Genomic DNA, 27296 nt, shown 5'->3' with positions numbered 1-27296 from the left:
ACAACAAAAAATTGAACTTCGCAACGAATAAGTTTTTGAGTTATCACACTCCTAGTCAATCTAGGGCTTTGATCAGACAATTAAATAAAAGCGTTGGGTGCGTAAAATTTCTAAAAATGTGAGGCGTATCATAACCTGATTAAGGTTCAGTTGGTCTTACTTATGACTATCAATAAAATTTTACGCGTCCAACGCTTTTATTTAATTTTCTGATCAACTTTCTAGACTGATGAGGAGTATGCTGACTAGTATTATGATTACTTCATGTAAGTATTGTTTTCAATAAAACCGTTTAACTTAAAATTTTTTTAAATTATGTTATTTTCAAGTTTTTAGTCTTTATTTAATTGCCTATTATTTCTCATTCTAAGTATTTAGTTCATTTAAATAAAAATAAATTATTACAAGGACTCTTTCCTGACAATTTGTTACAATCTAAATCCTGAATACATAATCCTTCAAAAGAGTTTACTCGACTCTGCGTCACGTATGGTTGTCTCTCCTCGAACTCCAAAATATTTTGATGTCACTTCTACCGGACTGTGTGTAATATTTGTTCCAAATATGAGCCAAATCGGACATCATAGGTCGCTTTCTATTCATGTATGTATTATGTGTTCCAAATATGAGCCAATTCGGACCACAAATACGATTTTTGTGAATATCTCGATCCTTGCGCCACCTAGCGGCGATTTTTTCTTATTTCATTGTCATCGGGTTCTGAACTATATTCTAAGTTTCAAGCTTGTTGCTTTTCGGGAAGTTACTTAACTTAATTATGTAATTTCAATTACAAAATTCGTGCTGCCCGGCCGTCCACCCTGTCAAGTCAAGCTAAATAAAACCGTTTAAAAAACATAGCTATTGCATCAACAATGTTAAGCCTATAATAAATTTAGCTTTCTGTGCTGTCGCTGTTTCAAAAAACGTCACTGTGTGTACCCAATAAACCACAAGAAAATACTTCTGATTTGATGGAGAAAATATTGAATTGCAGCGTTACCACAGGATTACATAAAAAGATAAAAAACTCAGTTCGGAAAAAGGAAGTCTTATTTAAAACCATCCCACCAAAATCTTTGAAAAACACTATTTTAAAAAATCCCTTGGTTTGGGGATTTTTAAATTAAGCTTCCAATATAATATGTATTGGCGGAAATCGAAGTATGAATATTATTTGTTTCCAATGTAATTTTTCAATGCGAATTATATAATATGTGTAGTTTATTTTTATACTCAGTTGAGCAGAGCTCACAGAGTATATTAACTTTGATTGGATAACGGTTGGTTGTACAGGTATAAAGGAATCGAGATAGATATAGACTTCCATATATCAAAATCATCAGTATCGAAAAAAAATTTGATTGAGCCATGTCCGTCCGTCCGTCCGTCCGTACGTCTGTCCGTTAACACGATAACTTGAGTAAATTTTGAGGTATCTTGATGAAATTTGGTATGTAGATTCCTGGGCACTCATCTCAGATCGCTATTTAAAATTAACGATATCGGACTATAACCACGCCCACTTTTTCGATATCGAAAATTTCGAAAAACCGAAAAAATGCGATAATTCATTGCCAAAGGCGGTTAAAGCGATGAAACTTGGTAGATGGGTTGACGTTATGACGCAGAATAGAAAATTAGTAAGATTTTGGACAATGGGCGTGGCACCGCCCACTTTTACAAGAAGGTAATTTAAAAGTTTTGCAAGCTGTAATTTGGCAGTCGTTGAAGATATCATGATGAAATTTGGCAGGAAAGTTACTACTATTACTATATATGTGCTAAATAAAAATTAGCAAAATTGGATGAAGAACACGCCCACTTTTTAAAAAAATTTTTTTTTTAAATTCAAATTTTAACAAAAAATTTAATATCTTTACTGTATATAATTAAATTAAGTCTAAATTCAACTCCAGTAATGATATGATGCAACAAAATACAAAAATAAAAGAAAATTTCAAAATGGGCGTGGCTCCGCCCATTTTCATTTAGTTTGTCTAGAATACTTTTAATGCTATAAGTCGAACAAAAATTTACCAATCCTTCTCAAATTTGGTAGGGGCATAGATTCTATGACGGTAACTGTTCTCTGTGAAAATGGGCGAAATCGGTGGAAGCCACGCCCAGTTTTTATACACAGTCCACCGTCTGTCCTTCCGCTCGGCCGTTAACACAATAACTTGAGCAAAAACCGATATACCTTTACTGAACTTAGCCCACGTACTTATCTGAACTCACTTTATCTTGGTATAAAAAATGGCCGAAATCCGACCATAACCACGCCCACTTTATCGATATCGAAAATTACGAAAAATGAAAAAAATGCCATAATTCTATACCAAATACGAAAAAAGGGATGAAACATGGTAACTGGATTGGTTTATTGACGCAAAATATAACTTTGGGAAAAACTTTGTGACACCTACCATATTAAGTAGAAGAAAATGAAAAAGTTCTACATCAGCCCTTGGAATCTTGGCAGGAATACTGTTAGTGGTATTGCATATATAAATAAATTAGCAGTACCCGACAGATGATTTTCTGGATCACCTGGTCCACATTTTGGTCGATATCGCGAGAACGCCTTCACATATACATCTAAGGGCCACTCGCTTTTAAAACCCTCATTAATACCTTTAATTTGATATCCACATCGTACAATAACATTCTAGAGTCACCTCTGGCCCACCCTAATGGCGATATCTCGAAAAGGCGTCCACCTATATACCTAATGCCCACTCCCTCTTAAAATGCGCAGTAACACCTTTCGTTTGATACCCATATCGTACAAACATTCTAGAGTCACCCCTGGCCCACCCTAATGGCGATATCTCGAAAAGGCGTCCACCTATAGAACTAAGGATTACTCCCTTTTAAAATACTCATTACCACCTTTCATTTGATACCCATATCGTACAAACACATTCTAGAGTCACCCTGGTCCACCCTAATGGCGATATCTCGAAAAGGCGACCACCTATAGACCTAATGCCCACTCCCTCTTAAAATGCTGAGCAACACCTTTCGTTTGATACCCATATCGTACAAACATTCTCGAGTCACCCTTGGTCCACCTTTATGGCGATATCTCGAAAATGCGTCCACCTATAGAACTAAGGATTACTCCCTTTTAAAATACTCATTACCACCTTTCATTTGATACCCATATCGTACAAACACATTCTAGAGTCACCCCTGGTCCACCCTAATGGCGATATCTCGAAAAGGCGTCCACCTATAGACCTAATGCCCACTCCCTCTTAAAATGGTAACATCTTTCGTTTGATACCCATATCGTACAAACATTCTAGAGTCACCCCTGGCCCACCCTAATGTCGATATCTCGAAAAGGCGTCCACCTATAGACCTAATGCCCACTCCCTCTTAAAATGCTCAGTAACACCTTTCGTTTGATATCCATATCGTACAAACACATTCTAGAGTCACCCCTGGCCCACCCTAATGACGATATCTTGAAAAGGCGTCCACCTATAGACCTCATGCCCACTCCCTCTTAAAATGCTCAGTAACACCTTTCGTTTGATACCCATATCGTACAAACATTCTGGAGTCACCCTTGGTCCACCTTTGTAGCGATATCTCGAACTATGGCCCACTCGCTTTTAAAATACTCTTTAATACCTTCCATTTGATACACATGTCATACAACCACATCCCAGGGTTACCCTAGGTTCATTTTGCTACATGGTGATTTTCCTTATTTTGTCTCCATAGCTCTCAACTGAGTATGTAATGTTCGGTTACACCCGAACTTAGCCTTCCTTACTTGTTCTTATATAGAATTGTAATGATTTATGTTTACATAGAACACTCCCCGAGGACGGTACAAAATAGCATCAAAACGCGTGGGAGTTAGAACTACGCGGTTTGTCTTGTACTTATCGGCTTGAAAGCTCATATAAAAATAAAACCTTACTTGTTTGATATGGTGTTGAGAAGACGAAATGTCTCAATTTGTGAATTAACAAAAACGCCGTAGTTAATATGTGCATTTTAGTTTGGCAGCACAACCCCGCACCGTTGATTACAGTTGAGTTGCAATTTTTAACGAGAGATTTGAAAATAAGATTAAATAGCTCTCCAATTGAGATAATAGAAAAATGTTTATTGGGTTCGTATGTATGTACGTGAGTTACGAGTGTTATTTGCCTTTTTAGTTATCAATGACAAAATCAAGAGATCTGGAAATTTTTTTTGGTTTGCATTAACTTTGCAATTCCCTTTAAATAACTTTAACCTTTCGTATAGCAGATTAACATAAGAAATTATCGCAAATGCGAACAAAACGTGGTCCAGCAACAACATTGTCCAAACCAAGTACAAAAGGAAAAAGTGTAAGGAGGAATTTGTCAGTTTTATCTGTATGATGAAATACCTCCATATACTGCGTACTATGTTTAAGACAGTGATTTTGTATGTTGCCGTTGTAAGAGCACAAACGGAAGGTTTTGATGTGTGCTGATAATGTGACATGCCTTTTACTCATCTTCTTAATTGCTGCTTTAGCGTATAAATAATTTTATCCTACTTGACGATAACTGACGCCAATTAAAAACCGTACGCATAGCCAAATCATTCTCCGTCCGTGCTTCTTCAGTTAAGATTCATTTACTGACCTAGTGCATTTCGGGCTACCCCTAGATCAATGCGGGCTTGTTTTGCAGTAATTTCGTGATAATTTCCGGTCTATTTCAGTATAGCTTCAGAATCATATCAGAACTATTTCTGGATCGTATCGAAGTTGTTTTCTGCATTGTTTGAGGCTAGTTTGGGACCATGTCGAAACGTTTTCGGATCGTTTATAGATTGCTCTAGGACTATTTCAGAACTACTTTGTGATCATTTCGGGCCCATTTGAGAACTGTTTTAAGGCTGATCTTGGGAATATCTCGGAATTATTATACTCAGCGTGCTTTGCAAACAGAGTATATTAACTTTGATTGGATAATGGTTGGTTGTACAGGTGTAAAGGAATCGAGATAGATATAGACTTCCATATATCAAAATCATAAGTATCGAAAAAAAATTTTATTGAGCCATGTCCGTCCGTCTGTCCGTTAACACGATAACTTGAGTAAATATTGAGATATCTTCACCAAATTTGGTACACGAGCTTATCTAGACCCAGAATAGATTGGTATTGAAAATGAGCGAAATCGGATGATAACCACGCCCACTTTTTATATATATGTAACATTTTTAAAAATGCAAAAAAACTGATTAGTAAATAATATACCTAGAATGTTGAAATTTGACGTGTGTACTCATATTGACTTGATAAAAATTTGAAAAAAATTAAGAATTGGCGTGGCACCGCCCACTTGTGATAAAATAAATTTTACAAATATTATTAATCATAAATCAAAAATCGTTAAACCTATCGTAACAAAATTCGGCAGAGAGGTTGCCTTTACTATAAGGAATGCTTTGAAGAAAAATTAATGCCCACTTTTATATAAAAGATTTTTAAAAGGGTCGTGGACGAATAAAATAACCTATATCTTTGCAAGAAAGAGCTTTATATCAATGGTATTTCATTTCCCAAGTGGATTTATAACAAGAAATAGGAAAAACTTCAAATTTAAAAAAATGGGCAAGGCACCGCCCCTTTTATGACTAAGCAATTTTCTATATTTCGGGAGCCATAACTCGAAGAAAAATTTACATATCGTAATGAAATTGCGTACACATATTTTCCATATAGCAGAAAATATTTCTAGCAAAAATGGACGGGATCGGTTAAAAATCACGGCAACTTAGATATAAAACAAGTTTAAAAAGGTCGTAGACTAGAATAATAAGCTATAACTTAGCAAAAAATAGTTTTGATTCAATGATATTTCACTTATCAAGTTTTACTGTAAGAGGAAATGGGGAGACATTTTTTTAAACGGGCGGTGCCACGTGTTATATAGAAAAGTAATTTATCTGAAATGAAATGTACAATTGAAGCTCACTCTGAGTATATAATGTTCGGTTACACCCGAACTTAGACACCTTTACTTGTTTTTGGTATAATTTTGGGACTATTAAGGAAGAATTTAGAGCTAATTCGGGTTAGTTTCGGCATTGTTTTAGCGAACAATGCGGGTTTGCTTTAATAAAATTTCAGTGCTATTTAACGATAATTTTGACAATACTTCAACATAATTTCGGGACGTCTTTGGGATAATTTAAGGACCATTTCGGAATTGTTATAGATATAATAACTTCGGTACAGGACATGCATAACTGCGTTTGAACTTGAATACGATCGGAGACGATTCAACTATACTTTTAGAAATAAAACACACTAGTTATATTAGCCGCTATCATTTTAAGTATATTCCCCAACGAAACATAGAACATATTTTGCAGAAAACTAATACTTTCAGGAAATTTGTACTATAAATGGAGCAATCAAAATTTATTACTCTTGTAATACACGTAAATACTGGCAAATAGAGCTGCTGAAAAGTGAAAAGAAAACGATTAGAAGACGAATCGAATTCTAATGTATTTCTCTAAGGTAGAAGGTTAGAGAACGATTTGCGAAACTGTTGCGAATTATAGCATTCTCGACAAAAAAGGGGACTTCGTTCTCGATATCGAGAAAAGGGTTAGAATTCTAATCGAATTCTAACGTCAATTTCTAATGGGTTTCTAATGAGAATTTTGAAGTGATGCGCAATTATTCAAAATCAGCGAAATTTACATTCTTTCATTATAACAAACACTTTTATTTGGTTATAAGCTTATATATTAAGATGAACATATTTCAAAGGCTTTTCCTATTATAATAAATTAAAATCGTACTTAAAACTTAAATATTTTCGGTGCACACATATAAAACAGTTAAATTCAGTATTTTGAGATTAAAGGTACTCTTTGCACATTTCATAATAAAAAATAAAATAAAAATAATTCAAAATCCTATCGTATGCTTTACAGTTTTCAGTACTAGTTATTGTGTTGAAATTTTCGCTTCCACTTATTTCCTCAGGATTGAGCTCAGCGTTGGTTTGAGTTACGGATGAGATAGCGTTTTCTTATGTCATTCAAATAGCACTTCAATAATCTGCTCGCTTTCCCTTTTTAACTTTTTTTGTTTAATTTTTACTAAGGATGAGTAATCATGTCGTGCAAATAATCGATAATTGTGACAATAATCATAATATCGCATTTCTAGTGTTATTCGAATCGTTTCACAGTCGAATTCTAACCTAGTTCTCTAACCTAGTTTTCGATTCGAAATGCATTAGAGAACTACATTAGAATTCTAATGTAAAATTACAATAATTCTCTAATGTTAAAAATTGTGTTTGCTGGGCACCTTTATTACTTACTTAATTTTCGCTCAACCGTTTAAACGGTTATGTCGTCCTAGTTGGCGTCAATTGGTCACACCAAGGGAATTTAAATCGTTTTCCACCTGGTCCTTCCAGCGGAGTGGGGACCGCCCTCTTCCTCTGCTGCCATAGGCGGGTTCCGATAAAAATACTTTCTTGGCCGGAGTGTCATCTTTCATTCGCGTAGCCGCTGCGTTTGAATTCGCTAGAATATGTGGATGTCTGCGTTTAGCTCGTACAGCTCATCATTAAATCTTCTTCGGTACTCACCGTCGCCAATGTGTAGAGGTCCTTAAATGTTTCTAAGAACTTTTCTCTCTAACACTCCCAGAGCTGCTTCATCTAATGTTGTCATGGTCCATGCTTCTGCGCCATATAGCAGGATTGGTCACTTAACGTACCTTGTAGAGTATGATTTTCGCTTACCGATAGAGGACTTTACTTTTCAATTTCCTACTTAGTTCAAAGTATTTGCAAGAGTGATCGCTGGTTTTCAGAGCTGAGTTGTTTCGTGTTAATGCTGGTTCCCAAATAAACGAAGTCTTTTACTACTTCAAAATTACGGCTGCAAATAGTGGCATGGTTACCAAGGCGCTGACTCTTTGCTAGATTACTGCAGGTACCTACTCCGGTTTGTCCTCATTCACCATCAAACTCATCTTTTCTACTTTTTTTTCAGTTTGGAGTGAGAAGAAATTACGACGCACTTGCTCAGGCCGCTGATTCCATGTCGTCAGTATACGCCAGTAATTATACGCTTTTATAGAATATTTTTCCATAGAAGTTAAGTTTTTCAACTAGTATAATTTTCTCCGGTATCAAATTAAAGAAATCGTACGATGATGATCACGATCAAATCTCATTGCAACGATCCGGATCAGTACTATGAGAGTTGGCAGCACTCAACTAATGTGTACACATTATAGGGTGCCTGTTATTTTCAGGCTTTTTCCCCAGAGTCCCTCCATATAATTTTAACTTAAAAAGTTAAAACAAATTATCAAACTAATAACTAGTATTATTAGTTCTTTAAACCATGCCACAAATGCCATCTATTTTCCCATTATTTCGGCAGACCTCATGCCATCCACTTCCGGCCAGAAAGCTCTGCTATCCTACAAGAGGTGGTGTCCGCCCAACGTTTGCTGAGCTGACTCGAGGCATATCTATGCAGGAACAAACCACAGGTGGCCAACGGAATCCCGAAATCCCTGCAGCCATCTTCATCCGGTTCAGTTGTACCGATGCGGGCTAAGAGATCCGCCCATAGTAGTATAGCGTTATCAATTGCAGGGCGAACCGACTACCGACTAAACTGTAATGGATTAACTGGGAAGATCACGGAGATACTCGATTTCATGAAGCGGCACAACATCCGCATTGCTGCGATTCAAGAGACTAAATTCACAACAAGATCTGCTCTGCAGACCTGTTCTGGGTATAATGTCTACAGAAAAGATCGCGAGAGCGGAAATGGAGGCGGCCTCGCGTTTATCATACACCACTCTGTGCAATATCATATACTTGATCCCGACATCGGCCGCAGGGACAGTGTCTTAGAACGTCAAGGCTTATCTGTCCGGTCAGGTGATGCAAACCTAGAAGTCATCAACATCTAAATCCCTCCTGCCACCTGTTGCCACAGTGGATACCCCCTAATATCAGCGCCTTAGTCACTGGCAACAATCGCATTATCTTAGGCAATTTCAATGCCCATCACGATCTATGACATTCAAACTTGCGGGCGGACAGTAGGGGTGAGATGTTGGCGGATCAAATAGAAGAAACGACGTTCTGCACAATAAACGGAGACGCCCCGCTTCCCAAGGCAGTCGGTTCTATGTACCGGAGCGACTCGGGATTTTTCCCGACCAAGGACTGTCATTTCAGTGTGACCCCATTTAATTTGTTTCGTCCCTCCCACAAATTGTCATCCTCCCAGCAGCTCCTTGCAGCAGGACTGCTACATATTCTCTTACTCCGGGAAGGTATCGAACCCAATCCGGGTCCGTCTCCTCACCCCGGTCCTGAGAAATGGTTTTGCTGCATTTGCCAGAAAAGAATCTTTTTAGGACGGTCATACTCTGTTCAGTGTGTCTCATGCAAGGGATGGTTGCATCGGACAGGTTGTTCTGGGCTTGATCCCAAAACCCGACGTCCACGTAACTTCTATAAATCTTTTGTGGCTCCTTGCTGCTCACGCCCAAGGGCGTCCCGTAGTCTACGCCTAAGCGTATCCCCACTACCTTCCAGCAGCTTCGCTGCTCAGCAAGCCACAACAAGTACCCGCTGCTGCTCGCGCCCCACGGCGCCAACAACTCAAACAGCTGATACCACTCATAACTACTACCTTCGTAGTAGAGCTGGTAGCAATGCTGAGCATCAGCCCCTGCCCCCGTCTTCTTCTCCTCCCCTCTTTTCTGGCAGCAATCGTGCAGGTCAGGGAAACAGACTCTTAGTCCCTGCCTCCGTTTGCACCGTCTGCCAGCACAGAATATATAGGTTTGCGACATCCGCTCAATGCAGCTCCTGCCTTGGGTGGTGCCACTTTCCTAGATGTTCTGGTCTCCGCGACGGCAACCCCCCGACGGGTTTCATCGCGCCATGTTGCCAGGTCGCAAACCCAAATCATCCGGGTACCCCAATGCTTGCCCAAGGGCGCCCAGTCCCAAGGCCACAACAGCAATTGCGTCCTGGCCTTCCACAACCTAGGCGTAGTCACCCCTCACTTACCCCTAGAGTGGCGGCGTCACCCCTCATGCACTTCAGAATTCTGCAGTTCAACTGTAATGGACTAACTGGGAAGATTACGGAGATAGTCGATTTCATGAAGCGGCACAACATCCGCATTGCTGCGATTCAAGAGACTAAACTCACAGCAAGATCTGCATTGCAGACCTGCTCTGGTTATAATGTCCACAGGAAAGACCGCGAGAGCGGAAATGGAGGCGGCCTCGCGTTTATTATACACCACTCTGTGCAACATCATATATTTGATCCTGGCATCGACCGCAGTGACAATGTCTTAGAACGTCAAGGCCTATCTGTCCGGTCAGGCGATGCAAATCTAGAAATCATCAACATCTACATCCCTCCTGTCACCTGTTGCCCCAGTGGATACCGCCCTAATATCGAGGCCTTACTCACTGGCAACAATCGCATTATCTTAGGCGATTTCAATGCCCATCACGACCTATGGCATTCAAACTTGCGGGCGGACAGTAGGGGTGAGATGTTGGCGGATCAAATAGACGAAACGACGTTCTGCACAATTAACGGAGACGCCCCCACACGTATGGTAGGAAGCTGTCATAGCTCGCCAGATATCTCAATCGTGAGCGCAGAACTCGTAAACTGCGTCAACTGGCAGCCGATGGTAACATTGGCGTCCGACCACCTGCCCATACTTATTTCGTTCGAGCGTACCGCCGACTTCATCGTCACCGAAAAACGCACTTTCATAAACTTCAAAAAAGGAAAGTGGGAAGAATATAAATCTGCAACAGACAGCAGCTTTGCTGCCCTCCCTATCCCGACTGATGCCCGCCAAGGGGAGCGTGCCTTCCGTAAGGTCATTAAATCCGCCTCGGCACATTTCATTCCCGCCGGGAGAATTCCCAAAATCCGGCCCCACTTCCCGGCGGAGGCCGCGAGCTTAGCGAGGGAACGCGGCCTTATAAGACAGCTTGATCCAGGCGACCCCCAAATAAGGGATATAAACCAACGCATCAGATTGCTTGTGGACGAACACAAGCGGGCGAAATGGGAAGAGCACCTAAGAGGTTGTAACCTCTCTACCGGTGTAGGTAAACTTTGGTCCACCGTAAAGTCCCTATCGAATCCGACTAAGCACAAAGACAAAGTTTCCATCGCCTTTGGCGATAAGGTGCTGTCGGATGCGAAAAAATGCGCGAGCGCTTTCTGCCGACAATATATAATGCATCCTACGGTCGACAAAGATAGACGGAGAGCCAATAGACGTGCACATAAACACAAACTCAGCGCGTCACCAATTACCATCACCGCTAGAGAGGTTGAGGACGCCATTGGTCGCGCTAAACCATCCAAAGCAGTGGGCCCAGACGGCATAGCCATGCCGATGCTTAAAAACCTAGGGAAAGAGGGTTTCAAATATTTAGCGCATGTCTTCAACCTGTCTCTTTCCACCTTTGTCATACCCGAGAAATGGAAAATGGCCAAGGTGGTCCCGCTACTAAAGCCTGGGAAACCAGCTAACGTAGGTGAGTCATATCGTCTGATATCCCTCCTATCGCCAGTGGCAAAGACGCTTGAAGCCATTTTGCTCCCTCATTTCCAAGCACATTTGCAGCTAGCCCCTCATCAGCATGGCTTCAGAAAACTCCATAGCACTACCTCCGCGCTAAATGTCATTGGCACCCAGATAAATTGCGGTTTGAATCAATATCCCCACCATAGAACAGTACTCGTAGCGTTAGACCTATCAAAAGCTTTTGATACGGTCAACCATGGCTCGTTACTGGAAGACCTGCAAGGGTCTACCCTTCCCCCATGTCTTAAAAGGTGGACCGCAAATTATCTGGGTGGTCGGCAGGCATCGGTGCAATTCAGAAACGAAACATCAAAACAAAGGAGAATTAAACAAGGGGTGCCACAGGGTGGTGTCCTATCCCCGCTTTTGTTTAATTTCTACATATCTAAGCTACCTTCGCCACCAGAAGGAGTTACTATCGTTTCCTACGCCGATGACTGCACAATAATGGCCACAGCCCCAGGCCCACAGATCGATGAGCTTTGAAACAGAATAAATGGCTACCTCCCTGATCTCTCCAGTTTTTTCGCCTCGCGAAACCTGGCATTATCACCGACTAAATCCTCCGCGACCTTATTTACAACATGGCCATCCCAAATGTCGACCATTTTGAACATCCACGTCGATGGCACTACGCTACCGACAGTCCTACACCCCCAAATCTTGGGTGTGACGTTTAATCAGGATCCACATTTTGGCGAGCATGCAGCCGCAATTTTACCAAAAATTCAGAGCCGTAATAAAATCCTCAAATCCCTTGCTGGCAGTACCTGGGGAAAAGACAAAGAAACGCTCATTACCACATACAAAGCAATTGGCCAGTCGATTGCATGCTACGTGACCCCTATAAGGTGGCCAAGCCTAAAAACTACCCACTGGAACAAGTTACAGGCCTGCCAAAACACTGCTCTCAGAACCGCCACGGACTGTCTTCTTATGTCCCCAGAACACCATCTACATGAGGCGAGAATACTCCCCATCAGGGAGAGAAATGATATGCTAACCAAACAGTTCCTGTTGAATACCCAGAAACCTGGGCATCCCAACAGACATCTGACTGTTGAAACAGCAAGTCTCCTTGGACTCCCGTTAGAGGATATTGATGACAATTTGTGATCGGTCGCAACTATTAGGTGGGGCGAAGCAATGCTACAACAACAACAACAGCAATTTGCTCGTGCCCTGCCATTGCCAGGCTAAGAGCTGGAGTTATAAGGAGTGATACAGCTGTCAGATCTAGAAGCAGCAAGTGGCATTGAAAGCTTCTAGTATTTGCCAAGGAGACGGAGTTATTTTATAACATAGGACCTGGTTTTTGATAGGGATTTCAGTTTGGTCGTTCAACAAACTTCTGGTAACACTACGGACTCATTCAGTCTATGTGAGGTCCTCATGGACCGGCCAGTTCATACTAACATTTCTTTTGTGAGAAATATAGTTATTTGCGAATCGGTTGTGCATGTCGGCAAGGAAAACCGTCATGAGTGGCTTTCAAAATCGAAATGTTTATTTATTATAATTATTATTATTATTTATTATTACGGCGTTTTAAGCCTAAAACTTAGATTATTACAAATTTTAAATACATTTTAATAATAATAGGATTTATAGCGTTGGGGTGTCGGAATGCATGAGATTCCGATCAGCACGGGAACTGGTGGTCCCAACGGGCGAGTCTTGGAGTCATATCATTGGGAGGTTGGAAGGACGTGTTCTCAATCCTGCCCTACTCCAAGACGTATTGTAAGGTAACCCTACGGTAAGTGTTGCGTGACCATAAGGTCAAGCAATGCTTATGGAACACAACAATAATTCACAATAGGGGTTGCCTGTCAAAGCAACGTTCACAGTGAGGGTTACCTCACATAATGTCAAATGGAATGACGCCAGATTTTTACGCGCATTCAACTCGGGCAGTCATCTAAATTTTTCGCTAAGTAATATCGTGTACGCAAAAATATAAGAAATATAGCGGCTCACCTATAAATTTGTGTGACACAAATAAAACCAACATTATTGTAAAAGTACGAGTGTTTTATTTTAATTGCGGTGATCAAATATTTCAACAGTCGTGAAATACAGTGCGTGCATGCAAACGAGTGCATACCTGCATATCAATCTGCACGATTCTATACTGTCTGAGACACATGGAGACCATTTTGGCCACGCCGGAATCGGTCTCGCCACATGGCGACCGTGACCATGCCTGCAGAAAAATGGTGGCTCCGGGGACCTGGAATAATTCCCTGCAGCACAAAATTAAAAGACACTTACAATTTGCTAAAAACTGAGTGCGTGGTGGTTGTGATGCGGTGGTGGTTGAAAAAAAAGTACATACATACAAAAAAAATTTTTACATAAAATGATATAAATTACACAAAGCTGATTGCAACAAATTCAAAAAATTACATGAAGTAATCTATAATTTAAAACTACAAAATCTAACTACAAAAATTACAAAATTTCAAAAAAAAACATTAAAAATTACAAAAAAATCTAAAAATTTCAAAAACTACAAAAAAAATTTAAAAATTTCAAAAACTCCAAAAAATTTAAAAATTTCAAAAATTACAAAAAAAAATTTAAAATATCAAAAACTACAAAAAAATCATAAAATTTCAAATACTACAAAAAAAAAATTTTTTATAAAATTTCATAAACTACAAGAAAAAGGTACATCCTAAATGGCAAAATATACTTTTTAGAACTTCGTATATACATACATTTAAAAATTAATTTGAACTTGAACCAAAGTTACGTGTGGAATTGTGGTGGTACATACATACATATATGTAAAAAGTTTTTGGAAGCTGCTGTACCATACCATAACGTTGACACATAAGCACAACCACCCGCTACGTTTTAATACGCAGTACCGTTAGTAGCGGTAAAATCATGCTATACATAACAAAAGTAAGAAGAAAAAACCAGTCGGCGACGGCATCACTTGGACGGCAACATCTACATCGGCAAGAAGCGGAAAAATACCAACAACACATACACCAGCAAGCAGAAAAGACAAAAAGCGGTACAGTAGAGTAGATTAGAACATACGTACATATCTAATATTTAATTTCTGTGTATAAGTAGACACTTTGCTTCTGTATGTAATCTTTTTCAATACCTGTATACTATGCATGTAGCAAATCAACTTGACACTTTTGCCTTTTTACATATGTACTTTTCTCTAAACATTTGTATACTATGCATGTAGCAACAAAAATTGACACTTTGTTTCTAAACATTTGTATACTGCGCATGTAGCAACACATTTTTCTTCTCACAATTTAACCAAATATTTAATATAAACATTTAAATATCGAAAACTTTTTGAATGTACATTAAAAATAATTTTAAATATACGGCCACCACATGCAAATTATCACGCATATATTACTATATTCTTTCTTTTTCAAACATTAACATGGAACTTGAATTTTTTATTTTAAATGCGAACACTGCTTCGTAATAAATACAATCGGAAAAATATTTTTTCAAATTTACACATTTTTTTAAAACCTTTTTGAAACGCAAATTATACATCAATTTTATATGTATAATACCAAAAATATCAAATCTTTTCGCCAAAAGTTTGCGATAATTATTCGAAGCTAATCAATTTTGAAATCTCTCATTGACTTCAAATATCAATATAGACAGGTTACAGTCACATAATGGTAATGGTGAAAATTTATTTTATCGGTGGAAGCTTACTTTTCTCTTTTTCCAATTATTTCTTCGGAAATTGAACATAGTGAATATCATAAACATTTACACATTTTTTTTTGCAATAAATACAGTGCCATTCAAATAGTTAACAATTCCTTCGAAGCATCACACGAATACAGTGTATTCCAAATATTTCAACATATCTTACATTTGCGACTCTTTTCAAACTGTGTATTATATACAGTGTCTTTCAAATATTCCAACAGTTTCTTTTCTCTTGGCATTATTAAACGAATACAGTGCGGTTAAAATATTTCAACATTCACTTGCATTTACAAAATAAGTCTTAAATACAGTGCCTTTGAATATGCGAATCTTTACCATTTACCAATTAACTCATCGATTTTGAATATTTCGAATATTCTCTGATTTCACAAAAAATTTTTTTTTTTTCTTTTTAAATTGCATACCACAATTACACAGTGAATGAATAGTTTCAAATTCATTTTTGTATAAACAGTGCCTACAGCGTTAATCTTAACATTTTTCCGAATTTTTTTTCATGAAACATTTTTTTTTCTGCCACGGAGGTAAACATTTTCAATAAATGTAATAAAGTTTTCAGATGTCAGTTGTCAAATGTCAGATTTTGATTCCAATTTCAAAAATTTACGCTCTAATTTCACTAAAGTTACTAAACGAGTTTTAAATAACCGATCTATCTCAGCGAAAAAATCAATAGAATACGAAGATGCTTTAATTAAAAGCTATAACCAAATCATAATACAAGTAAATTCATATTTTGAAAATCAAGATAAGCCTAGTTCAATAATCGAAAGTTTGTCAAAGTGCAGAGAACAACTCACTAAATGTTTTTCTAGAATTAACTGCAATATAAAAATACCCAAAGATCTTTCTGAATTAATACAAGAAAGCGAATCAAGTTCTGATTTTGACACTGAGGAAGAATTATCTAACGCATCGACAACTTCAGCATACAAAGCTAGTATCATTAAAAAAAGTCACGTATCTTTTCTTGAGGATTTCCCTGGATTTTCCAATTCACTCCACAATAATAATTTAGACACAATTAGCGAAGAACAACCAACAATGGCGACTTCAGAGCAAAAGAAAACTTTTATTACTATGTGTGCATCCATAATTAGAGAAAACTACAGCGGCGATCCGCTTTCACTTGCATCATTTATAGATAAAATAGTTTTGATAGAAGATTTGATGGAAGAAAATTTGACAAATACTTTCATTTCGTTTATAAAATCCAAGTTAGAAGGGAAAGCGCGTGAAGCAATTCCAAATGAAGTAACAACAATTCAACAAATAAAAGATGCATTAAAAGGTAGAATAAAACCTGACAACTCAAAAGTTGTTGCAGGAAAAATTGCATCGTTAAAAGTTTTTAATAATAATCATACTGAATTCGCCAAACGTGTTGAGGAACTTTCCGATGCTTTAGAACGATCATTAGTTATAGAAGGAATGACTCAGGAAAAAGCGCACGAAATGGCAGTCGAACAAACCGTCAACGTTTGTCGGCTTAACACCCGCTCAGACCTAGTAAAATCAATTTTAGCGTCAACTACGTTTACTGATTCTAAGGATGTAGTTGCGAAAATGATCGTAGAACAAAATAACCAAACAAGTGAAAGGCAGGTACTAGCGTTTAGATCACGTTATAACAGGCAAAATAATAGTTTTCGAGGTAACTTCAGGTCAAATCAATATAATAGGAACAACTTTTCGAGGTACAACAACAATTTTAACAGAAACAACAATAGCAATTATAGGCATAATAACAACAATAATTATGGCTCGCGAAATAATGGTAATTTTCGAAATAACAATAGCAGGCCCGTAAACAGAAACAACAGCAATAACAACAGTAACAACAACAATCGACGTTCAAATACTACAAATAACGCTAGTGTACGCACTTTAAACGCCAACGGCCCTCAGGAGCGAACACTGGGGGACCAGAATCTGAATTAAATAACGTTTTTCAAAATAAATCAATTTATTGTTTAAACCTGAACTACTCAGATTTTATCGAACTGAATTGTAATGACTCTTTTAAAACATGCACTTTCTTAGTAGATACACAGGCTGATATATCAATTATAAAACTTTCAAGTTTAAAACAAAATGTTTCTATAAATAACAACAATATTATAAATATAACGGGTGTTACGACAGATACAGTTTCAACATTGGGTACCATTAAAACAGAACTTTTTTATTCAAATTTTTCAATTCCACATACTTTAAATGTAGTAGATGACAAATTCAACATACCGTCAGATGGTATTTTAGGCAAAGACTTTTTGAAAAAATACAATTGCGTCATAGACTAAGCAAATGAGAGCATAACAATTGGCATTGGCAAAAATATTCATAAAATTTCAATTTTACATAATACAACCGATAATACATTGATAATTCCTCCTAGATGCGAAGTTTATCGCTTATTTAAGCTGAAAAAATCTAAACATCCAGTTTTTATAGACGCACAGGAAATTTGTAGTGGTGTGTTCACCGCAAAGTGTATTGTTGACACCAACAATCCGATAATAAAGGTATTAAACGTCACTGACGAGGTAAAATACGTAAGAAATTGTAACATAGTTACGGATGAAATCACCAACTATAACGTGTATAAAATCAATGATCTTTCAAAAGATTCGAAAAGGTCAGAGGAATTAAAATCAATTTTAGAAAAACAAATGCCAAACTATGCCAAACCAAAACTTCTCGATTTATGTCTAAAATATAATGACGTGTTTGCACTAAAGACCGATCGTATGACACTTAACAACTTTTATGAACAGAAATTACGATTGACAGATACAAATCCTGTTTACATAAAAAACTACCGTTTACCATATTGTCAGAGAGAGGAAATTAATAAACAAGTTGATAATTTATTGCAAAACGATCTTATAGAACACAGCTATTCCAACTATAATAGTCCATTGATACTTGTGCCAAAGAAAAATCCAAATGGACAGAAATCCTACAGGATGTGTGTTGATTTTAGAGCCGTAAACAAAAAATTGATAGCAGACAAATTCCCACTTGCACGAATAGACGATATTCTTGATAATCTAGGCAGAGCCAAATATTTTTCTACATTGGATCTGTATTCAGGTTTTCACCAAATCCCATTAAATAAAGATTCTAGAGACATCACTTCATTCAGCACTGATCGTGGTGCTTTTCGATGGAAAGTTTTACCATTCGGTTTAAACGTAGCTCCGAACTCATTCTCAAGAATGATGTCAATTGCCTTTTCAGGAATTTCTCCAAACCAAGCCTTTTTATATGTCGATGATCTTATAGTCATTGGGTGTAGCGAAGCTCACCATCTTAAAAATTTAGAACAAGTCTTTCAAACATGCAAAAAATTTAATTTGCGTCTCAATCCCGAAAAATGCAACTTCATGCGTTCAGAAGTCACTTTCCTAGGACACAAATGTTCGTCAAAAGGTCTACTTCCAGACGATTCCAAAATAATTGCAATAAAGAAATATCCGAAACCTTCCGATAAAGATGCAGTAAGACGATTCGTGGCATTCGCCAATTATTACAGAAGGTTTATACCAAATTTTGCTTCCATAGCAGCACCTTTAAATAAACTTAGCAGGAAAAGAGTAGAATTTAAATGGGATCAATCATGTGATATAGCATTTGAAAAACTCCGAAAATCTTTAATTTCTCCTCAAATTCTCCAATACCCAGACTTCAAAAAGGAATTTATAATTACTGTCGACGCTTCAAAAATTGGTTGTGGTGCCATTTTAAGTCAAAATAAAGATGGCAGTGACTTACCAATTTGTTTCGCGTCCAAATCATTTAATAATTCAGAACAAAAGAAATCAATAATTGAGTTAGAGCTTTTAGCTATATTTTTTGCAATAAAACAGTTCAGACCATACGTATATGGCACACACTTTACAGTCAAGTCCGATCATCGTCCATTAGTTTACTTGTTCAATATGAAAGATCCCTCTTCAAAACTTTCACGTATCAGACTTGAACTGGCAGAGTACAACTTCACTATTGAATACATAAAAGGTAAAACGAACGTAGGAGCAGATGCACTCTCTCGCATCACAATAGAAGAAATAAAAAATTCAGGAACATCAATTTTAGCAGTACAGACAAGATCACAGACAAAACAAGAACAATTAATGCAACAAGAAATACTCAAAGAAGAAAAAGTAAAAGAAAACATAAAATTACAAGTTTATGATAATTTTTCAAACAAATTTTCAAAGAAAATACCCAGAGTAAAATCCCAAATAAGCTATGATAAAAGTGGTAAAATTACGAATTTTGAATTAAATGCGCATCTAAAACACAAAAAGATTGAGTTAATTAAGGTTGCGTGTGCTAACAAAATAATACATTTAGATGAATTACTTTTGAAGCTACAAAAAGAAGCTGGCAAGCGCAATATTAATATAATTGAATTGCAAAAAAATGATAATCTTTTTAAATATTTTTCGATATCAGATCTGAAAACCACTGGGAATAAAATTTTAAAACATTTAGAAATCGTCCTAACCGAACCCGTAGAAACTGTGACAAACGAAGACAAAAAACAACAATTAATAACAATTTACCATACCGACCCAATTTTAGGAGGACATTTCGGTAGCAAAAAAGTTTATGCAAAACTCAGAACCAAATATTATTGGAAAGGCATGACGCGCGATATAGCGAAATTTGTTAAAAACTGCGAAAAATGTCTTTTGAATAAGGTTAAGCCAAAAACAAAAGAAAATTTAGTCCTAACCGAAACACCATGTAAGCCATTCGACATTGTTGTCATTGACACTATAGGACCTCTACCTCAATCCGATAATGGTAACAAGTTCGCTGTCACCATTATATGCGATCTCAGCAAATACTTAGTAACGATTGCGATACCTGACAAAAGTGCAAAAACGGTCGCATCAGCTATTTTTGAAAATTTCATACTAATATATGGCATTATGAAAACAATTAAAACTGATTTAGGTACCGAATACAAAAATGAAATTTTTTCAGAGTTAACAAAATTATTAAAAATAGAACATAAATTTTCCACAGCGTACCATCATGAAACTCTTGGCACAGTAGAGCGAAATCACAGTTTTCAATGAATATTTAAGATCTTTTCTAAATCCCAATTTTTCCGACTGGGATGTTTACTTGAAATATTTCACTTTTCTTCACAACACAACAACAAACACAGTATTCGATAATAAATTCTCACCATATGAATTAGTCTTTGGCAAAGCAGCTAATTTACCAAAAGAACTGCAAACCGATAAAATAGACCCGATTTATAACATAGAAAACTATTCGAAAGAAGTTAAATTTCGTTTTCAAAAAACTCACGAATTAGCGAATAAAACAGTTACAGAACACAAATTAAAAAATCAAACCGGATATAACAAAAGTTCACAACCAATATCTGTCAAGGTATTTGACAAGGTATTGCTTGAAAAAGAACCCCGCGACAAGCATAGTAGTATCTATATTGGTCCGTATACCGTAATAGGTATTGACGGCGTAAACGTCACGTTAATTGATGTCGAAACGAAAAAGAAAAAAATAGTACATAAAAATAGAATAAGAAAAATTAATTAAATTAAATTTTTAAATTCAAGATTATTTAAAGTTAATCTCTATCGTTAAATTAGAAATAAAATGTTTTTCTTCCAAACCTGAAAAAAAAGACAATGAAATCAAATAAATTTAAGCAATCATTAAAAATTAAGAACTGAATGTATACAGTAGAATTAAAACACAAAAAAAAAATTTTTGTTTTCTAATTATAAAAACTAAATTTAAGTTCTACTTTAGAACTAGACTTTACAACTCAATTCTTAATTTAGACCTAAACATAGATGTAGATTTAAACTTAGTTTAACAGTCTTAAACTTTTAAAGTTAATTACATCGCTTTTGGGACAGAAGAATTTGGCCAATTCTTCTTTTCCAAAGGGGAATGATGTAAGGTAACCCTACGGTAAGTGTTGCGTGACCATAAGGTCAAGCAATGCTTATGGAACACAACAATAATTCACAATAGGGGTTGCCTGTCAAAGCAACGTTCACAGTGAGGGTTACCTCACATAATGTCAAATGGAATGACGCCAGATTTTTACGCGCATTCAACTCGGGCAGTCATCTAAATTTTTCGCTAAGTAATATCGTGTACGCAAAAATATAAGAAATATAGCGGCTCACCTATAAATTTGTGTGACACAAATAAAACCAACATTATTGTAAAAGTACGAGTGTTTTATTTTAATTGCGGTGATCAAATATTTCAACAGTCGTGAAATACAGTGCGTGCATGCAAACGAGTGCATACCTGCATATCAATCTGCACGATTCTATACTGTCTGAGACACATGGAGACCATTTTGGCCACGCCGGAATCGGTCTCGCCACAGTATGACAGTTTTATTATTTATGCTGTCGGAATGCATTTGATTCCGGTCAACCCAAAAGCTAGCAGCTCAGCAGAATAAGCCACTCTTATCGGACGGTTGGAAAGGACTTTTTCCAATCCTCCCTGTACCTGCTTTTATGTAAACATAATTAATTATAATATATCATTGTTGTAGGAAAGTACGTGATTCACATGAACACTCCAACTGTTTGTCTGGGACGATATTTTCAGGAATTCTTTCCTAATTTGATTGCGAGCAATATATGTATTTGACCTGATGCATAAGATTCCTCTGTGTCTATTTGGATTGCCGTGTACGCTCAAGGATCAGTAACATGAAATACAGATACAAAATATTTTATCTTATTGGAAGGGTTTCGCAATATTCTAATAAACTTTTTTTGAAGGTGTTTAAGTTTTCACAATTTTTAACATGATTAGGTAGTTCATTAAAACATTTCGGGCCTTTGTAAAATATATTTTGTTTGTCCATTTCTGTTTTGAGGAGAAGTAATCTAAAATTATTATTTTCCCTGATTATATAAGAATGGGTTTCATTCACATAAACAAGTTTTTCACTTAGGTAGGCTGGTAATTTACCATGCTTGATATAAAATACAAATTTCATTCTATGGTAAAATATCAACTGTTTCACGCTCAGCCAGTTTAGTGCATCAAGCATACTCTTTATGGAAGTGTCGTACCTCACTTTCAATATAAATCTCATAGCTTTGTTTTGCATAATTTGTTTATGATTTCCTATACAGACGTATGATAAGTATGTATGCAGGTACTATGTAATTATAACTATTATCTATTCAAGATATTTGCGAATGTTTTCGGGTAATGGGACCCTCCTCCCATTAATTGCTTTTTAATTTTTCTAGTTTAAAACGGACGCTAATTCTTGATAATTGCAATTCATGTGTAACTGATTACATACTCATGCATATACGCTGCAACCGTCTTGAAATAGTGTGTTCAGTGGAAACACCGAAAGGCTTGAGTTCGTAATTCAGTTATGTGTAATAACTCCAGAAGCGGTTACGGAACGTGTAGTTATATACGTGCAACTTATTTGCTGGCCCTCTGCTGATTATGGGATATGACGTCTTTGACTTCTCACTATCAAGCTCGAGCTGTTCGTCGAGCTAGACAAAAAAGTACAAACATGCTTTGGAGAGCAGATAAACAAATTGAGTCGACCCGAAAGTGAAAAACAAGTCGACTGCGCGGAGATGGGGTTAAATCTCATAAATATCTAGCGCTTGTCGTCAAGATATCTGCACTCCTTCATCATCGTCGAAAAATGGAGTTTGGGGGGACTTATCTTTAAGAAAGGGGTTCTCCGGACCATTATTGGCATAGAGGTCCGATGCCTTTTTGCGGATATCACTGACGACCTCTTTGTGTTCTTTTTCTACATACGGATGAGTTCCCAGGTGGCGTTTTCCGACAAAATCATCGGCGACCTCATTTACAACATGGATATAGCAAATGTCGACCATATTGGACATCCACGTCAATGGCATTACGCTACCGACTGTGTTAAACCCAAAAATAACTGGTGTGACGATCGATCAGGATCCACATTTTGGCGAGCATGCATCCGCAAAAAAAGTAATAAAATCCTCAAATCTCTTGCCGGCAGCACTTGAAGTAAAGATGAAGAGATAAATAAAAATAAATTTTTTAAAATAAAATAAATATTTGGTTTATTACCAAATGGTCATCACCATTTACAAAGCGATTGGCCTGCCGTTTGCATGCTACGCCTACCCGAACTGGTCGCCAAGACTTAAGGAAAAAAATACAGGCCTATCAAAACACTGCTCTTAGAATCGCTACGGGCTTTCTTCATATGTCCCCAAAAACCACCCCACAGTGAGGCGAGAGTACTCCCCATTCTCGACAGCGGGTCAGGGGGCTTAGAATATACCCTCGGCAGGTATGCGTGTCGTAAGAGGCGACTAAGATACCAAACTGATTCAAGGGGTTGTGTAGCGCAACCCTTACAATGTGTTGCTAGCGGAAAATATAGTTTATTCAAACCAATTGTAAACCTCACCTACCCGAGGTGAATCCTGTTATTTTAACAGCCGACACTCTGGCAAACCCAAGTTCCTAACGGATCTAGGGGGTGGGAGGGCGGTATGGCCTTGAAGGTTTCATGTGGTCATACAAAATCGTTCCCGAGATGGTCGAGCTGGTACCGGAACTGCTTCCGGGAAAGGACCATCAACATCAATAACACTTAACAAGGCCTTCGAGGAGTGGCCTTATCGCTACAACAACAACAACAGTAAGAGGCTCCACCTTCCAGGGCCTTGAGAAGTCATCTCCGCAAGCATTATGACGAAATATGGCACGAAAGAACACAACCGTGTAAAGAAAAAACACAAACAAGTCCTCAGTGATATCCACAAAAACGTGTCGAACCTCTATGCTAAGAATTACCCGGCCAGCCCAGTTCTTTCAAAAAAATACCCTGAACTCGCAGTAGAGGAACGCACTCTCCCTAGAGAGACGCGCGTCACCCTAGCTCAACTTCGATCTGGATACTGTAACAGGTTAAACTCTTACCTATCCAGAATCAACCCCGACATACATATTGTATGTCCTGCTTGCAATGTGTCCCCACATGACACCAACCATCTATTTAATTGCAATGTGGAACCAACGCCTCTATCACCACTCTCATCCTGTTGAAACAGCTAGTTTCCTTGGACTCCCGTTAGAGGATATTGACGACAATTTGTGAATGGTCGCACCTATTGGTTGGGGCGAAGCACTGCTACAACAAAAACAACTCCGCGGAGATTTATTTACTCATTATATTGAAAAATATGCAGTACAGAGATATTTATACTTGAATAGAAAATATATTTTATAGAATTAATCGATTAGTTGTAGTTTACATGAATTCAGAATTGTCTTTATGAAGGCCACGGGATTGACGGGATTCCGAGCACCATAGCAGTATCCAAGCTATCAAACGTTTTTCGTAGTTGCAAGCTCCCAACATTCAAGCGATAGCGTACATAGTTGAATTTTAACGGTTTTATATTGATTAAATAAGTTTTTGGAATGGTGGGTGATGCCGAGCCACTGGAATTCATTATAATGCTGTCGATAAGTGCCCAGTAGTAGGCTAATGTAAAGGGTTGAGAAAGGAGTTCTTTATAGGTACACAGTAAGGGGTATGCGAGCCGGAAAGGACATAAATGAACAATGTTTTCGTTTTCGGAAGTCACTAGATATTTTTTTTATCACGAGGAGTGGGTCGCCAAGCCTTATTTTTTTTTTTTTTTTTTTGCATATGCTTATTAAAACCATATAAAAATGACAACGCAGAGCTCTACATTTCGAAATTAAATCTGCATGTGCTTACATAAGGTAGTTGAAAATTTTTAGATGATCTAATCGGGACATTAAACACTTGGTGGGTTTGATAACCCCAATGCAAAGCTTTATAGCTTCCGCAACCCAATTGTCAACCTCACCCACGCAAAGGGAATGTGTTACAAATATGAATTTATCATACACATTTAGCAGGGGAGGCTCTGACGAACCCAAGTTCCTCATGAAACTAGGGGGTGGGGCGGCTTGCCCTAAAAGGCTTAATGTGGTCATATTAATCGTTCCAGAGATAGTCGGGCTAGTACCTTCAAGGTACTTGTAACCGAAAAGTACCCGATCTAAATCCGGCAAAGGACCATCATCATCGATAACACCTTCGAGGAATGTCTTTATCGTTAATACAACAACAACACCCACAACAACAACAACAACAACAACAACAGCAAAGCGCTTGTACCGGAATGTACTGAATTCATGTTTTGCAAAGGTCTGCCTATATCTGCAAACTTATTGGAACCCTCGCAGTGTTTTTACTGTTGTAACATCAGCAGTAGGCCAAAGTGCTGCTAAAAAACTATGTTGATGTTGCAAAGTGTAGCGAAGTGGAATTCTATAGCTGAGCTCCGTATATTATGGCGCCTTTCGCATGCCACTATCAATCTCCAATTTTAATGGGGATCTTATCGCTACTGTAACAAATACTGGAACTTACAAAACATGAACATGTTCCAACCTAGATCGAGTCCCAAATACTCCCCTGGATAGTTAGTTATACAAACATGCATGTGTAAATACGTACACAAAAAAAAGAAAAAATAACAAAACTCCAAACTATAACAAACATTGTGAAGTAAATAAACAGTGGCCGGATAAACAATGAAGTCTAGTGCAAATTGATTTTTTGCTAATTGATGCAATGACATCTAACGAGTAATAAGTAGGTTCTCATTATGATAATATATATTATAGAAAAATTAGTGGCATCAATATAATCTTACCTTGAAGCAACAGCATTCTTGTAAGCACTTCCCTTTTCACTTGGAATGTAATATTGTTGCTGGGTATCCTCTGTTAAATTTAGTACACAAACACCCATCTTACCACTTTATTTAATACCCTTGTGTTATTTCGCACCATTTGATTTTAACATTTTTTCAAAAACACTTGCTCTGTCCATTTTTTATATTATTTTTAATTTTGGCGTCTTTCTCCCAGCAATTGCATTCGAACTAAACAAATCGAACAGATCTAACAGTTAATTTGGAATTGACGGTTGAAATGGAGTACAGAAGGACGGAGAACTGAATAATGTATCACCAATTATATTAAAGTCATAAATATACACAAATCCTAATAATATCTAAATAAATTTTCGTTATTTAATGGTTTATTACACCAATTAAAATATATAGGAGAAAATCAAATTTTCGAACTTTTCCAACCTGTAATTCTTTGGTAATTTGCAATAGATGTCGCCGATGCTTTCAGTTATTCACAATTGTTTTCCATCTGTTTTCGATAAAACCGTACAAACGCAATGAACGCGTAAGCGGCTTGCCGCAAGGCGTATATGCGCTGTAAAAGCTTAAAGCCCCGCCACATAAGCAGTTTTTCATAACGATGCTTTTAACTCAATCTTATGTTTTACAAGTAGATTGCACTTATTTTTATGGAGAACAGTAGATAGAGGTACACTGGCACCATCTCTCATGAAAAAGTAGCCAACTTGCAAATTTTGTTGCGAGCAAAGCCTAAGAAGGAGTGCAACTATTTTTCCCACTCCTTGGTAGCTTTTCTAACATTTTTCACAGTTAAGAACAAAAACTTAACAGATGAATGGGACACAAAATATGCTAGAAAGTTTATTTCTTGTATAGTGATTCGCAACTTTTTTATATGAATGGCCAAAGCTAAATAAACTTTAATTGCCAAGTCTGAAGTTCCTTCATATTTATAAAAGCAACATCTTGATTCATTGTGGCGATGTTACTGGAATACATAAGCTTGTGTTAAACGCATCAATATGAAAAATTGCATTGTACCGCGGCCTTTACAACTCAAGGTCCGAACAAATTAGATTTTTGATGCAGCATCGTTTGTTGACATATGAGTAGATTGCATGCTTTTGCATGGAGAGCAGCGAGAAATAGGCGACCAAAGCA

At 37.4% G+C, this 27296-nt stretch overlaps 1 protein-coding gene across 1 annotated transcript in view; it reads right to left on the bottom strand.

Annotated features, from left to right (window-relative positions):
- LOC137236385 (platelet binding protein GspB-like) overlaps window positions 1-26158 on the bottom strand; it is a 498764-nt gene extending 472606 nt beyond the window's left edge. The window contains exon 1 of the mRNA XM_067758931.1: window positions 26133-26158. The gene's annotated coding sequence lies outside the window, so the exon portion shown is untranslated. The remainder of the gene's footprint in view (window positions 1-26132) is intronic.
- Window positions 26159-27296: the final 1138 nt, after the last annotated feature.

Source organism: Eurosta solidaginis, chromosome 1, assembly GCF_040869045.1.
Source record: "Eurosta solidaginis isolate ZX-2024a chromosome 1, ASM4086904v1, whole genome shotgun sequence".
In the NCBI taxonomy this organism is placed as follows: Eukaryota; Metazoa; Arthropoda; class Insecta; order Diptera; family Tephritidae; genus Eurosta; species Eurosta solidaginis.
Note: the sequence above shows the minus strand (reverse complement) of the source record. Positions and strands in the feature narration are given on the sequence as shown.